This window comes from Centruroides sculpturatus, unplaced genomic scaffold (assembly GCF_000671375.1).
Source record: "Centruroides sculpturatus isolate CEXI.00-Female unplaced genomic scaffold, Cexi_2.0 scaffold754, whole genome shotgun sequence".
Lineage (NCBI taxonomy): Eukaryota > Metazoa > Arthropoda > Arachnida > Scorpiones > Buthidae > Centruroides > Centruroides sculpturatus.
In genome coordinates, this window is record NW_019384868.1 from 65610 (window position 1) to 83575 (window position 17966).

At 26.2% G+C, this 17966-nt stretch overlaps 1 long non-coding RNA gene and 1 pseudogene across 1 annotated transcript in view; both read left to right on the forward strand.

The window, feature by feature from the left end:
• LOC111630805 overlaps window positions 1–2235 on the forward strand; it is a 31823-nt gene extending 29588 nt beyond the window's left edge. The window contains exon 3 of the long non-coding RNA XR_002757587.1: window positions 1857–2235. This is a non-coding gene — a long non-coding RNA (uncharacterized LOC111630805). The remainder of the gene's footprint in view (window positions 1–1856) is intronic.
• Window positions 2236–12830: 10595 nt separating this feature from the next.
• LOC111630804 overlaps window positions 12831–17966 on the forward strand; it is a 54690-nt pseudogene continuing 49554 nt past the window's right edge.

The window sequence follows — 17966 nt, forward strand, 5'->3', positions numbered from 1 at the left end:
GAGAAGTTAAATAAAATCATTGATCCGAAAAGTTTATGATTATAAGAGATGAGACAAGAACAAAAACAAGAAGAAAAATGTTGGAAAAGATGAAGATAGATAACAAGTAAACAGAAATTAAATTTCTGACTATTTGATACAATTATTTTTATAAAGGAATTATATAATAATGAGGTCTACAAGTTTATAAAGAATCCATGAATTTTTGGAGATGTTTTCGATAATTATTCTACTCATTTATTTCATATATTTATTTAAAAATATGCATTTGCTTGAGATAATAGATCAAACAATGAATGAAGAATAAATCAAAATATATAATTCCGAGTACTAATGGATCACTATTTATTTTGTAAATGTTTTGGAATAACCTTAAATTGAATTTAGTCTTCTTTTCTATAAAGTTAAACAGCAATTCATTATTCATTTTTAACATTTAATTATAGTTATTTGAAAATATATCTTATTTATTACTTTCACTTCGTTTTTTTGGCAAAAAAATTAATTAAATTTAACACTTTAAGCTTTAGAATTTGTAATTAATTGATATTTAAATATCTAAATATTTCGAATTAAAGATTTAAATACTATTTAGCTGCAGAATTTTTAAATTGGCCTTAAATTAAACTTCCATACTTTTATAATATCACTCTTTTTCCTAAAGTTTTATATTCGACATTTGAATCATTTCTAATTATAAATTAATGGAATTTTGCTGTCATTATTTGAGTATTTCATTCCAAACGAATCCTGTTTAATAAACATGATAAGAACTAGCCTGATTTTCCTCAATTTAAGCGGAAAACCGCAATCATCACGATCAGAACACCATTCTGAAATTGCGTGTTTTATATATGTTAAGGACAATGGTTGTGAACAAAAGAACGATCAGAGAGTGTCCAGGTTTAGGTGACTGTCACGGAAAGAGATCCTTTTTCAAAGAAGAATTTGGGTGAAAGACCTACCCAAGTCATATCCGGTCGGTTAGCAGAGGGTGTGACCAAAATCCTGAAAAGAAACTTCTGTGCTATACAAACAACGCATTCAACCGCGTACCTCGCATTGAAAGAAAACATAATATTATAAATATAGTAACTTTTCTATATGATGTCGCAGGAGTGGTTTACAAAGTATCGTGCGATTGTTTGCAAGCGAAATCATATGTTGTAGAAACGGGACGGAGGCTCGAGACACGCCTAAAAGAACACGTGGCAGCGATTCATCTAAAAAGACAAGAGTCACCGTGGTATCAACACTGTAGTACAGTAGAACCTCGATTATCCGCCCCCCGATCAACCGACCCCTCGGTTAACCGACCGTCCTAGTCGGCAAATTTCAAATGTCCGCTAGTGATGTGGCGCTACAATAGCGACGATTATTATTTTAAAAAATTTTTGTTAGGCACAACATTNATATATATATTTAGCAAGTTGAATTCTTAATACATTTATATGAATTTTTACTCTTAAACGTTTATACTGTATTTTAATTTTAGCTTGTATATAGTGCATATTCATTTTTATTTTTTGTAAATAATGATTTTAGAAGCGACCTTGAAATGATTTTGAGAAAGACGTGATTTTCTCCATTGAATGCAGCTGATTATCGAGTGCAGTTACTCCTTAAATCAATTCGATCAACAGTCTTTGATGGTGAACTCCGAATCGATTATATGTCATACGAATCAGCTATCATTCCCATCTCAACGCGTTAGAAAAACTGTAATTCTTATTACAGAAAATATTCTTTCAAATTTTCCTATCAATAATCAATATATATATATTAATAATTTCGGCTTTGTTATTTATCTTTAAGCGTGTAAAATGAATAGTTTCTGATACTTTCTCAAACGGTAGGACTATATCGAAACTACTAAGGAATGCCCAGAAATAGCAACACTCCAGTGATGGCAAGCAGAGTCCAGCAAGACTACAGCAATGTTTATTTTTCTAGTTCCAGGAATTGCAACATGACGTGCATAGAGTCGTTTAGGTAGAAGTCTTTTGTCTCTATAATTCAGATTTTGATCATTTTTAAAAAAGTATATATATATTACAAAATTTGTAAGATTTCTTGATGCTTATTTTTAATTAGTCTATTTGTTCTACAAGACTTTTAAAGTTATGGTTACAATTCGTTTTATTACACGTGTATAAACTAATTTCCTAATTTTAATTAAATCGAACTCGGTCATTATAAAGGCCTAAAGTGAATTAAGCGGTTTAAACTTGTAATTATCAGAACTGATGATTATTAACTGTTACGTTCCGGTTTTAATGTGTAGAAAAAACAACTTAAGCTACAGTTTTGATTCAGAGCATGAACACTTTTTATCTACGTATTTATGAATAATAATATGTAGGATGAGCTAAACGAGAGAGAACTCGTTTCGCTTGGTTAATTTGCAATAGCAGAAGCTTCGGAAAGCAATCGTGTGTTTATACTTCTAGAACACGCGACTACTTCATTTAACTTTCTCGTTCATTTTCAATCCTCAAATTTTTGCATAAGTTATAAAAAAAAGTATTGCTTTAAAGAAGTTTTTCGATGCATATAAAGGTATCGAAATATGATTCACAGGGAAAAAAGTATTATGAATCACTTCAATTTTGCGTAGAAATTCTATACGGACGAGATTTTTTGATTACTCTTAAATTTAATGCTTAACTACAGCACAGATTAAATAATTATTAGGTATTTAAACTCCATTATCTGTAATCAACAGGTGTGAAGAGGATGGAGGTCATCTGACTCCCATAAAAAAAAAAAAAAAACGATTTTTATTTTTAGCAATAAATAGTTTTTTTTACATAGATTTAGTTTTTATGTTTATGCGTCGTTTATGCTATTCGTCAAATATTTCCTCCGTGTTTAACTAACTAATACAGAGGAAAAGTATTTTTAAAGGTTATTTTATATTAAGTTAGTTTAGTCAAACAAAACGATAAGTTCACTTTATTTTACTCGATAAGAATTCAGTTTTTTAATGATCGGCTGAATTAATCGTAAATTATCGTAAAAATCATATTTATATGTTAACGATAACAGTATATTTTTAATCATTTTTATTTGACAAAGTCAAAAGTTTGGTCGTCCTTCACCCTGCAGGGACCTCTTGTATTCTAGTGACGTCAGGACGTCGTTACAACGACTAAACTTGATTACAAATACGTCCTATATTCCTGTTCAAAACAACACAATATAAATAATTAAATAAAACACGTTTAGTAAATATAATTTTATAAAATGTATTCGATTCATTCTTCAAATTTAAAAATTAAAAAAAAAAAATTGTATTTTAAAGTATTCTGCACAAAATAATTTTATTTTTAAGACAGTTTTTATAGACTATTTTCGGTTTTTTTCCTTCTCTTATTTTTGCATGGAAATATTTTTATTTATAATGTTAATTGATGTTTTTGGAATTGACTGAACCTTCCAATAATTCCTTCAGTACTTCCTTCACTGGTATTTCCTCTATAAATAATCAACCCATGTCATTGTAGAATCTTTTATAGAGTGTTATCAGATTTGCTGTTTCTGTCACTTTATTCCCGACAAATTAAATTGAAGAATGTTTATTTCTACGGAAGTCTTAATTAATTCATAGCAGAAAATTAATTAATTAATTCATGCGGTGTTTTCATAAGTGTAAATGGATTATGAGAAAAATGCGGCTAGTAACGTAAAAATATTAATATTCTGTATTTACAGGTTATAGTTCGAAATTTTATGTGTTTTTCTGCTAGGAAAACGCTTTTTGATGGATCAAACAGGTGGTCGGCGACACCTGTGTTTACCTGACTGACTTAAAATTTCCACAATGCACGTAACAGAGCACAACAGTTGCTCTGCTGTGGCGAAGACAATTATTGATCTACGGCGGTAGTAGATCGGTCATCGCAGACCGCTAATGCTACTTAAATTCCATTTATAGTTACATAGTTTTAAACTCTATCGTTGTTTCATTATTATTTTTTTCCCTCCTATATTATATTGTGAGTCATCAGGGCGTCACAATGACAGGAAGTAACGTTACGTAAGCACTAAACGCGTACGTAAAAGTTGCAGCGAGCGAAAGTGCTCCACTGGTCTCACCCGGTTGGTTGAAAATCAACAGTGTAGAGGTAGTTGCTGCTATCAGCCAACAGCGATCTAGGAGCCTGGCTAGGAGAGTATTCAGCAACAGCTGAACACCAGTCTACTGAGCGGTTAGCTTTTTTCTCTCTTGGCTGAGGTGGTGCCTACTTCCCCTGAACTGTCACTTCACCCTTGATCTCCTATCTATAAGCCGATATTTTCTTTTTTTTGCTTCAGTAACAAGCCGGGACTGTACTTTCAAATGGTGAGTTGATAATTTTTATTATATGCAGAAAATTACAATATGGCATATTGTGGAATTAACTTAGAGGGCTTTGTTGCCAGTCGCCTTTTCGATGTGGGTTAGTAGACATGGTTTGTCATACCATAACACCAATTACCCCGGAGGATGGAATGATTTTAGCATGCGCAATTCTAAAAGAAACGTATGCGCTGGAGAAGTATATATTCGCCGTTGCTCGATAGGAAATTACAGTGTATAAGCGATTGACCATATGGTTTGGGAGAGATGACAGGTCGCTTGATCACGTGGCATAGCGTGTAGGAGTAAAGGTTCTCGCAATTGGACGCTAAGACTGTTTTTTTACTTATACCCGGAACTAGAAAATTAACATTCTTGATCGTTGAGTGATGGTATTTTAATAGTCAGATGGACTGCGTAGCACATAATAAAAATGAAATTAAAGAAGGATGAATATAATTCTGATGTGGTTTTGCAAACTTTTTATTTGTTTGTTTTTTTTAATAATCACGAATGAACATTTCCGTGGACAGTCTGCAATGCCAGACACATCGCCCATTAATGAAACAAACTAATGCAGTGGAGAGCGATTCTTCAGTGAATTATTCAGTTAAACGACTCCGGTAATTCGAAATAGCATGATATGTAGTTGTTTGCGTTGGGATAACACTATACAGAAACTGCGCGCCCATCCTTGTCGAAGTTATTCGTTTCAATGAAATATTAAACAGCTCGCTAGCATGACGAAGTGATATTTTCCAATACTTTTATGGTTAAAAAAATTAAAAATAGACAGACCAACTTGTCCTTCATTGAAATTTCATATCAAAAGACTATTTCTCTTAGCTTTTAGAATGCACGTGGGTGTTCTCGTTTGTCTTCGCTCATCTGGACAAGATGAGTAGGCCCTACCTGTTGCGCTCGTGATGCGAAATGGAGGGCAGGGCATGCGTGACAGGAACGTCTTTGGAATTTCAACTTGCTTGCCAAAACCTACACCGTTCTAAATTGTTTTTATAGCCTTCGGGAAACTACCAAAAACCATTTTCCCAACTGTTTTGTTCATTGCTGTTTGCAACTCGATCTACTTGTGAATGCAAAACCGATCTGTTTGGCCTCGATATTATTTGCCCTAGACTTGTATACTTTATATTATATTAGAAGTACCTCAATACAGCATTAGCAAAGAGGGACTGCGAGGAAATGTCTCTTGTTCGCCATTCCCTATTCTCTGGCGTCTCTGTCTCTCTCCCATACGGGGCCCACTCTGTCAGCCAGGTGGAGAAGCAAACAATGCTTTTTGAATGAATGGAATTTTCTAGTCTCGTTTCAACTAGACTCATTGTCAAATTATAGTTTTCTTAGTACCTTTAGTTCAAAATTAAAATAAAACTAGGTTTTCATTCGTTAGTTATAGGCTACGTGATTTTCTACATTTTTCTTTTTGTGTTCTTTTCAGTTCTCTCCATTGTTTATAGTTAACCATTTTCAATTGGACTGAAACAAAAACGTAATAATATAAACTCAAATCAAAACAGCTTAGGTTTTAGGAATTTGACCAGCCTTTTCTTTCTTTTGCTCCTTGACTAGTTACCGGATCTTATTACGTCTACAAGTGTTTCTATGCATATATATTATAGCTTCATTTACAGTCCTATTTCGAAGAAAAAGTTAAGAAAAAAGAACAACAACATTCTTTAAAGTACAGATCACATTAATAACAACATACATCAAATATTCTTTAAGTTATATTCTCCCTTATTCAACAGTTTACATATTAGTAACTTTTAATAGACTAATAATTTTGTTCTCATTGAAAGTATAAAGAATATTACTGAATAATTTATTTACTGACTTACTCTATGTTTACTGATAGATCTATTTCTAAATAAAAAGTAATGAATAAATATTATTTGTTAAATAAACTTGTAAAGGTAAAGATAGAATAAAAACTGAGGAATAAGGAAGGCTTATAAGCTGGTTATATTAAAATTTTCTAGATCTTACAAATATATATCGAATATTTTTGATGTGTCTTTAATATTTTATTATTATTAAAATAGTACGTTGATTTATCAAATACACCTGTTAAATATCCAGTTTATTTTTTACTTTTTATATTCATTAACCTGCAACAAAGATGGCCTCTGTCTGCGGTCGAGAGAGTTGGATACTAAAAAAAAAAGTTGTTGAGGCAGAGCCATTTTGTGTCCTTGAACTTTATTATATGGATATGTGTATAAGAATCCAGGAACAGTAACAGAAATAATATTTTATGAAAAGTATAAAAGTCTAAAATTCGTACACATTTATGAATATTGTAATCATTTCGCATAGTTTTTTAAAATAATATTTGTTTTTATTATGTATATTTTCCATCTGTTTCTGTCTATGTAGTAAATACAAACATATACTATATTTATTTGAAAAGTATTGAAAGTTAATGTCAATTTATGATTATTTTCCATAACAGGTAGCGTGTTAAGTGATGATTTGTTTAGACAGAAATATTGATTTCACTCTATGATTCACATGAGAGTAATAAGATATGTTATGACCTAAAATATACTGAATTTGATTTTAAGCTTTATCCATATCACAAGAATTACTTATTAAAGTATCAGATTTTCCAAATAAAAGCTTTATAATCTTAAAAACTTTCATTTCGTATCCATTAAAAAATCGATTTTAATCAAAATATTTTTATTTATTCTATTCAGGTATCATACTTTTCTCTTCTTCTCATTTAAATTTTTAATTAATGAGCAAAATATATTTTTTATCCCATCAAACAAATCTTGTTTAAAATTTGTTTCTTTATATACTTTACAAATTAAAATTTAAAATTATGTTGCAAAACATTCCGAAGATCGTGTCAACAGATTATTATGCAAAACATATATTTACTAAACTATAAAATATTTTTTCGTAATTTTATAAAGAATGCGTCATTATTTGCAATTTACATTGATAATTATCCTGCAAAATATGAGATAACACTCATTCCTTCCATTGATAAAAACTGCTTTATTGCTCTAAGAAACTTTTAAAATTAAATAATAATAATAACAATAATAATTTATAATATTGTTTCTTGATAAGAATAGAATTTATAAGAATTTCTTAAATTCTACAGCAAGATTTATTTTCACAAAGTTCATTTCGAAGAGTATGATTTCACTCTAACTAAAATAGTAACTGAAGGTGATTTATTAAACTAATATTAGAAGAAACTACGTTAGATGGGATAAAGCTGGATGTTCATACAGGATATGAACGCTGCAGCAGGATTAATAGTAATTACCAAAATGCCAGCAGTTAACACGATAAAATCAGGATGCAACTATTGGTAGATGAAAAGTGCTTTATATTTCTAACCACATATCCTTAGTTTAATAATAACCTATATTTTAAGAAAGCTATAAAAATTCAGTGATAATTTTATATTATAAATTTAGATTGCATACAATTACCTAATAGCTACACTTGTATATTTATCAGTTTTCTTTTATCACTGAAACCTTCTGTAAATTACCTTTTTTTGTATACTTTCTATTAGGGAAAAACTGTAATATTTTATTTTAAGTTGCTTTTTTTTGTGATAAAAAATCATTTTTACAAGTTTTATTTTGTTTTTTCGAAATTTTATTAAAATTACATTTTTCCTTATACAGCTGTATGTGAGATTGTATCAAGGTACAGTACATTCTGTTTCAACTTCTCATATTTTCTTCTAATGAAATTTTATCATAGAGTTGAAATTTTTTGATTATCAATCCTTTTTTATGCATAGTTTTATGACAGAGGACAGCTCACTAGGTTAATGATCTCCAATTTTATTAATTAAAGGTAACTAATCTCTGTTATGCTAGAGTAATCTTTTAAGTAATATATACTCTTAGAATTCATTCCATTCCATTTATATGACATATTTAAATACATAGCATTGTTTAAATTCTCCGATTATATATATATGTTATAAAATAATTTTAAATATCGAAATGCATATTTGATATGTTGAAAAAAAGGTTTCAAAATTATGGTATTTGTTAATTTTTCTTAATATTAGTAAGTACTGTACATTAGATAATTAAATTTTAATAAATTCTGAATATTTTGTTTGATTAATATAAAATAAAATAATGTAATTTTGTCAAATTGCAATTTGCTTGAATAATTCTAATTTGGCTCAATTCTCTACACATTATTTTAAGTGCACGAACATCAATTATAATCTTAAACTTTTATTTACGAAACTTTTTATAATTTTAAATATATTTTCTTTGATAGATTTGCTCATATAATTAAAGGAAAAATCTATTTTTCGCTTGAAATTACTCCGAAAAATGCATGAAATTAAAGTATTTAATATCATCTTCCTTCTTTGTCAACGAGATTTTCTGTTATTTTTCCGAAAATTTTAGGTATTAAAACTTTGATTTTCTTGTATATTAAACTGTTGATTTACTTAAATTTCAATGAGAGCTGATTATTATTATCACATTAGAAAGGAAAAATGTACACTTCAATTAAATTAAATTTCTAACTAAATAGATTCATGAAAATAAATCGATTTTCTTTTTCTTCTTCCTCTAACAAATATGAAAAATATTACTTTCAAAATCGTAAATTAACTAAAAGTTTCGGTTTAATTATTAAAAGTAATCGCCTATTTTTGCTTATGATGATGATTTTTATACACCAAATTAAATTTGCAATATATCAACACGCTTTGAAACATTTATTAGAAAGTTAATTTACAGTCAGGGTTTTTATTATTTGATATCATTAATTTGTCGTGAAAGCTATGGTTATTTTAATATTAAAAAATATTTTAATAATATTTAGAAAGTACAGACCTTAATATATTAGAAAAACATTAAATTATAGTCACTTTTATCTTATATTTTATTCTTTACAAGAATATTCTATAGAGCGAAAACTATATTATTGAAGAAATTTGGTTTATAAGTAATATTTGAATTAATAAATTATGAAAAATTATAGTAACTTTCTTTAATTTCTGGATTATTATAAAATGAAACTAATATTAATTAAATGTAGACCAGGATATTTCACTGAAAGTAATATTTTATCTATAGATTCATTTAATGTTAATAGCTGATTTTTTTTATGAACAACTTTATGAGTATTCTAATTACTTAACATCTTAAATTACTTCTCATTATTTATTAATTAGTTTAAACTTTTATTAAATTTCAACAAAAATATAATTAAATGTTATTCAGTATTTTTCCCTTTTAAAGGAATTAATAATTGTAATACAACATCCGTACTAAATAATGTTTTTTGTAATGTTATTTTGTAACACTTTTATACAAAGTAATATTTTTTATTTGTTTTGTAATATTATTCTTATATTTATATTTTAAAGCCTTTTTAATGAACAGTATTTCTCGAAATTTTCCACTTTTTTAATAGTATCCCAATAGTAAAGCACTGAAAAATTGTACGCAGGATGATAAATGTGAATAGGAATTTAGAGATTTACATTAATTTTAGAAAATAATTATTTACATAGTAATATGTATAAAACAAAATTAAAATATTTTATTTTAAATATATGCAAAATTTTGCGGCGTATTTGTTAAAATAAATAAATAAACTGTAAAAATAATTAATATATTCATTATATAAAATGTCGAGCATAGAATTAATGCGTTAAGAATAAGAGAATTTTTCTTATAGATTACATTTTCTAAACTGTGCAGCTGTGGGACTTTTTATATATATAGAATTTTTTCCTGTGGAATCATGATCCATGTATAGCAAGCCAAATAAACGCCTAGTTACTGCGCAGTCATTATTTAAATTTCGCATGTAATTGACTTTACAATGTAGTTGATTTCACAATAATTAACTGAGCATAGAGGAAAGAGGAGTCGTTAACTGTGGTGCTATGAAGATTTACGGATATAGGTCAAATTTTAAATAAGAAAATTTTATTTACAATGTATTAAAATGTCTAATAATAAATTTTTTTATACAGATTAGCGCTTAATCTTTTTTATTTTTTATTGATTTACTATCGTTTTTTTCTGTAGTGTTTATAATTTTTAGCTAATAAGCAAATAGATGAAATTGTGGATCTATCCCACAGTCTATCAATGGATGCCTACTTGGATTCATCCCAATAAGCAACCACTGATAGAATATCCTAGAAGAAATCGATGACAGTAAGCAACATTCGTCATATCTTATAGATCTAAAGTAAGATTAGGGTTTAATCACAGTTTAGGCCTATAGGATATGAGAAAGGAACATTACTCAGTAAGAAAAAATAAATTTCTATCGGTAAAACAAATTATACTTTATATTATTTATTTTGATCAATTAATATATCGAGTACTTTATAAAATATTAATTTATTTTATAATTAAACAATCAATACATAGGCTATATAGATCTAAATGATCCTATTTTAATCAACTAGGCTCGTTTAGATTTTCAGTCAGTTGAATTCAGTAATTAAAAGTATCGTTTTTTTTTATTTTAACCTTATTAAATTTCTAACTTCTTGTGGTTTGTCATCCTGTTGAGATTTTGATGTTTATCTTATTAAGAATATTTAAAATAATCTGTTATACTGATCATTGTATATTTCAATTAAATTATGAAAATATATTTGTAGATTGATTATATATTTATTGATTTCATTGTCTGATATTAATATATTTCATGGTAAATTCATGAAATAGTTTGAATGATATATGATCTCTAACTATATATACACACGTATACTGTACGTACCTTGTACAGTACATATACATATAGACATAGATGAATATATTATTAATAATAATCTTTAATCCTACATAATATTATTAAATTATGTATTTTCTATTGTTTATTTTTCGAACATTCTCGGTTTATAATAAAAATTCATATTTAACAATAAGTAAACTATTTTTAGTAGTCTATATTTTATAAACCAGGCTCGTGCGCTGGATTTTTAAAAGGGTGGCAATGTAGTTTATTAATGTTTACAATATACGTTTTCTAGAATTATTTTCTTCCCAAATTGGGGTTAAGACCCAAACTCCCGTATATACGGCTTTGTTTTGGACATAGATCTATTTGTTGTTTCTATTAAGTCGATACAAATATTAAAAAATTAATAAAAAAATCGAATTTTATAAAAGAAGCAATAGAAGTATTCATTAGAATTTTATTTGTAACAGTCTCGTAACAATCCGTAACAACTTTTTGAAGAGCGATACTGAATTTATTATGCTAGTAGACCTATAATTAGTATTGTTAAAATCTTTTTAAAATCAATTCAAAAAAATTATAGTTCGCTTTAAAAAATCTCTAGAACTATAACCATTCAAAGAAAATAATTATTTTTAAAATCTTAATTACAAAAGACATACAATTTATTCAAGTCTTACTTTTCTACTCTGATTTAAAAACAAAGTATAACTATTGATTTAAAATATTTCATAAATTTGAAGGGATATGATTCTGACATTTTGTAAACATTAATGCATGCAACATGTATGCTGTTGCAAACACACAAAATGTTTTATCCTAGAAGTAAAAGCTAGAATATTTACACGACAAATGAGTATAATAAGTAGGTTATTACGAGTTATAAAAGATAACTGTAAAAAAAGGGTGTATTCAAGTTTTTAAATTTTCTATCCGGGTGGTAAATGAGATTCGTGTAGGAGGAAAATTTTCTGACCTCGATTGACACCTCATATGTATATAATTAAAATTTCACATCCACGAATGGTTCTAATTCCTATTAAGTTAATTTCTATTTTTATTTAATAATAATGTTCGAATACAACTTTTGTTATACTAAATCGAAGAAAATGTTTATTATTATTACTCATAGATTTCTATCTCTGAATTTCTTAAAATTTTTATGTAATCAAAACATCGGCTTAATTAATCTTGAATTTTTCTAAGAAGAGAAACTTGAATATTATATATTTTTAATGAAGTTCTTTTTTTAATTCTTGAAAATTTATCAACGGCGAATATTTTAACTCAGACACGTGTTAAGTGTAGATAAAGTGCAATTAAAATTAGTTATTATATCGAATGCGAAATGTAACTTAACATTAACAAACATGAAATGTTAAATTAAGAGATTGTTTAGTCTGTAGTGTGGGCTTCACGGGCCTAGTTTAAAGGGCGTAAATTTGTGTCTAATTAAATGTAAATTTTTAAAATATTCAATAAGAAACGAGGCCTTCTTTTCTCTTTCATTTTTCTCCTCTTTTTATATATATATACAGTATAATTTTTTTTTTTTGCATATTCTTATCATTAATATTTAAGAAGGAAATAAATAGTAATAAATGATTTTATATAATAATAATATTTTATGATAAGTTTTATTTGTAAAATGAATCTGATAGATGTTTTATAAAACATTGCAAAATTATTACATTATTAATTTTTCTTTTGTGTTATATTATAGAAGTGTAAGACATTTACGCTTTAAAACTGGGTTACAAATATTTATTCAGCAGTGGAAATACTGCGAAAGGAAACAGTAGAGTTTTTCTTTTTTCTTTTAAAGGGCACGTGTGCAAAGTAGCTTACCACGTCCGGTTTAGCGATTAGTAGAGTCTGGTGTAAATGCGTCGTCATTTTTGGCGGGAGTGCGAGGGGTAGACGGAACGATTGGAACGAGTCCTTTGTTCGAAGTGACGCGTCAGTTCTGCTCGTTTCTCGAAATATGAAAGTGCCCAAAGATAGATTGAACGATAAGACTTCACGTTCTAAACGTTTTAATCCAACATTTAACAATTCCGTAGTACCTTTAATGTATTGCTGGACAAAAGTCCCACATCATAAGTTCGTCGGAGTTCGTCCGTCGTTCCGAAATGGTTTGCACGTAGGTTGCTTTTCCACTCTCTTTTTTCCTTTGTCTGTTCTTCACTCAAAGAGAAAGCCACGTGTACTTTTTACCTTTTTTTTTCTTCTAATAAATCTTGTTACTTTACCACGCAAACCACGTGTTGGAAACATTTTGACAGTTTATAAAAACAACTCTTTAACGACACTTCGAAAAAAGTTTTTCAATTTTTCACCCCCTTTTTAAATAAAACATTCTTTAATTTTTAAATAATAATAAATATTTTAAAATATAGTATTATCATTATCACTAATATTATTTAAAACGATAAAAATTAAGCGACTCGATGAATAAAATATTGAAAAGTTAACATTGTTTTCAGATAGTCATTTATAATACATAGTGTTTATTTCTAAACGCGTTAATTTTTAATTAAATTTTTACATTAAAAAGAAAAATAGATTCTGTTTTAAACTTTCAAATAAACTCTCAGTATATTTATTTGATGATAAAATAAAAATTATATATAATTAATGTCATCATGATTATCTAGACGTAACGTGTTCATGAACCATCTCATATTTATTTAAACCGAATTGCTAAATTTATACTGTATTTTAACCATTTTTAGCGTGGATCAGACGAATTACTCTCTCAAACTGGTGCAGTAAGTAATGGTACTGTAATGAGTCCTCAACCAAATCATACAGAAAACAATAATGATGCCAAAAAGGTAATTTCTTAATTTATATATATAAATATACAGCCTATGCGTTTTTATTTAAATTATTTCTAAGAAAAACTTCCTCAAATGTTTTTCTTTGTTATAACAGAAAATATATATTTAATTTCTGAAATTATACTGACTTTAAATTTTAATTGTATAAATGAGATTGACAGATTGATTTATTCATTCTTTTCTTGAGTTGTATTTACAGTAAATTCTAACTATTTATCCTAAGATGCTTTATTATCCTATATAATAATGCATGTTAAGATAAATAATCCATATTTAATAGACATTATGATTATTAAACACTAAAAATGTTTTTATTGATTACCACAACTATATTTTACATCTAATTAATTATCAAGTCTACTTGCATATACAATATAAATTTATTATATATTTAAAACAATGATTGGTTATAACATTAAATCAAAATTATTTCATATATACTGTATATAAAAGTTTAAATTTAAAATTAGTAAAGTTTTTTATTAGTGACATTTTACATGCTAATAATTTAATATTTTATTAACTTTTATAGGTTTTTTTTTTATATTGGTAATGCTTATAAGTTATAAATAATACTTTCGACTTATTAATTATATTTAAATTTCATTTTAAAAAGATGATGTAACTGTATTGCTGAGGTATTAAATGATTTTTTTTTCCAATAAAATATTACATCTAAATAACCTTTTTCATAAATTTTGAGTTTAATATTTGAAAAATAATATTTCTATGAGCATTATTTATAGTTAGTTATTTATTTAAAATTTGTCACAAATTTATCATATTATATTGTAGATGAAAAAATTTAGAATCAGTTTTGTGAAACTTCTTTTATAATTTACTGAATTAAATTTGCTGTATTAAAAGCAGTTTAAATTTAGAATATTTCAAACTTTTTGCATAAGATGAACAGAAATCCAAAGGGAATATAAAAATAATAGGTTATATTCTACATGTTTACATGATAAAAAGTTTTTAAAGATCTTAACAAAACATATGATGGATAAATTTATGCTGTTGGATATTTAAAATTTATAAAATTATATTTATATAATTTTAAATTTTTTTTATTAGAAAAATTAAATTAAAGAAAGGTTGTAAAATATAGCAGTCATTAAAGACATCAGATTTTATTTTGTAACATTGTTTTAAATTCTAGATATATAATATGTAAAAATTGTTCAAGTGACAAATATTGTTTCTTTTATCTAAATGATAACTCTGTTTTCAATATTAGAAATGAAAAAATTTTCAAATTGTATGAGAATAATAATAACAATTAAATTTTATAGGCAAAACTGGATAAGACACAGAATGGTAAACCTTCAAGAGTAGTTCATATACGAAACATTCCAAACAATGCTACAGAAACTGATCTTATTCATTTGGGAATGCCATTTGGACGAGTAACAAATGTTTTGTTGCTTAAAGGAAAAAGTCAGGTATGTTCCTTTTTTTACTAATATAATAATTTTTTCAAATAATTAAACTTATTAAACATTTTAATAAATGCTAATATTTATAATAAATTATTGTAATATTCAAAACAATTACTTATCAACAACAAAATTTATTTGACAAAATGTAAAACTACATTTTTCATTATCTGTTTCTTAAGAAAAGACAAATATAATAAATTTATTTCTTATAGAAATTATATTTTTTTCTCACAAAAGAAATATAATTGGAATATTATATACTAAAATTAAAGTTTGTTAATAATAATAATCATCAGTATTTATTGTGCATTAATTAACATCAGAAAAGAAACAATTTATATTAAAAGAAAATAAAATCAATACTAAAAATGGATTTCAAATAATGCTTTTTTAAATGCTTTATTTTAGATGTAATTCCAAATATTTAAATAATAAAATTTATAATCTGTGAATAATCATATTATAAATCTTTTATTGTAACTCAATTAAGACATACTTTTAAACATACTAAAATGAGAATTACTAAACATATTAATTAATGAAACATACTAATTAATGAAGATAATTAAATGTACTTTTTCATTAATTTAATAATTAATATATCAACAAGTATAAAATGAAATGTATATTAATATTTTTAGGATTAATTTTATAATTTGAATACTTTTTCTTTTGAAATGTTTTCTAAGTAATTTTTACTTAAGAGATCAACTACAAGAATAAAAGATTTTGAATAAAATTTTCTGTAAAAAAAAAGAACCAAGTTACATTAACTTCAAACAGCTTTTTTAGTGAATAGTTGTTCAATGAAATACTGAAGTGTGTAAATACCATACTTTTATATTTTGCTTAAGCTATCATTAGTTAATTGCTATTCTTGAGTATTCATGTAATTAACTAAAACCTAATAAGCATTAATTCAATATAATTTCAGGAAAATATTAAAGTTTGATATTTATAGAATATCATAAAACTCATTTACTAGTATTTGTTTTGACATAAATATAGAAAGTTTTTGAAAAATGAATTTTTGGTTAATAATTTTTGCATCCATGGGTAATTAAACAGACAATATTAAATAAATATATTTAATGATAGGATCTAAGGTTGAATAATTTCAGAATTATTTCTGCAATGTTAAATCTCTCTGACTATAATGCATTTAAACATGTTGTACTATCATTATTTCTCCTTTGGTTGACCTTGAACTGGTGACTCACCTTTTTCCCTGGCAGACAGGTTTTTGTTAGACAGGAATTACAGACAATGCTCTGCCTATGGAAACCATTCTATTGTATCTAGAAGAGCAATTTCTGGGATGTGTTGTTACGATGAGCCATAAAAATTATTAGACATAATATTTTCATTAATTTATCTTAAAATATATCTAATGTTTTTCCATCTCATGTTGATGAATGTAATAATTCTATATAATGAATAGATGTTATGTCATAAACATTTCTTTATCTTTAAAATACATTTCAGCCTTAATTGTTAAAATTTAAGTGCTCATTTTTTAAAAATGAGTGATTATAATTTAATTAAAACTTATGAGATATAAAGTTTTTAGACTTAAATATTTATTATTTACAGTTTCAATTAATTATAAATAGATTTTTTTCTTGAAGATTGGTTTTAACTAATTACAATAAACTGCTGCTTTTATAATTTTTCCTTAGTTTTATTTTGTAAATTTATTTTGAAAGACTTAACCATAATAAGGATTACTTTTTTCTTTTCAAATTATTTCAAAGCCAATATTGTTTATAAGAAAACAAAATTAAGATTTGTAATGATAATTTATAATAAATTTTTAGCAAATATTTAATTTTAGAGTTTTATATATAAAAAACAAACTGTTAAAATTAATATACGAAAAACTTATTAAGTTTACATATGAATTTTTATAGGCTGAATGAATTAATTATATTTGTTTAAAAACAATACATCTTTTTCATTAGCATAATAATTTTAAATTTTTATGAATATTTAATTAAATATTATGCTAGAAAGAACAGTTATCTTCATTTTTAAAATTACTGCATTAATATTTTGTTCAGTGATATATAATTATATACTGTTACTTTGAAATCATCTTTGCATATACAGTTTTTCAAATCATTATCTTATAAAATTTTTTCTATTATATTTTGGATAAAAAGTTTAATTCAATTTATACAGTTGAATTTGGCAGGAAAGACAAATGAGATACACTGTATATAAAAATGATATAACAACAAAATCAAATAAATATCAATATTTTAACTTTTATAAATGGTATAAAAAAAGTTTTCCTCTACACAGAAATATCCTTGGAATGATCCACCGAGGGCAGAGACTAAGTATCAATTAGCTTCTGAAGAGATAATGATATTTATTTGTTGGAAAGTGTGGGTTGTATGATGTCAGACTTCAAGAATTTTCTATGCTCTGTTAATTAAAATTTAGTCATTTATAGCTGTTTGAGTTATATTTTATACCTGTAGAATTTAGTATGGTATTCTAAGGAACAGTTTATGGATATTGAAATAATTTCGTTAGTCTGCCATTATAGACCAATGCTATAAACAATTTTTGCAAGATATTGGGTTAAGCATATCTCTATTAGGA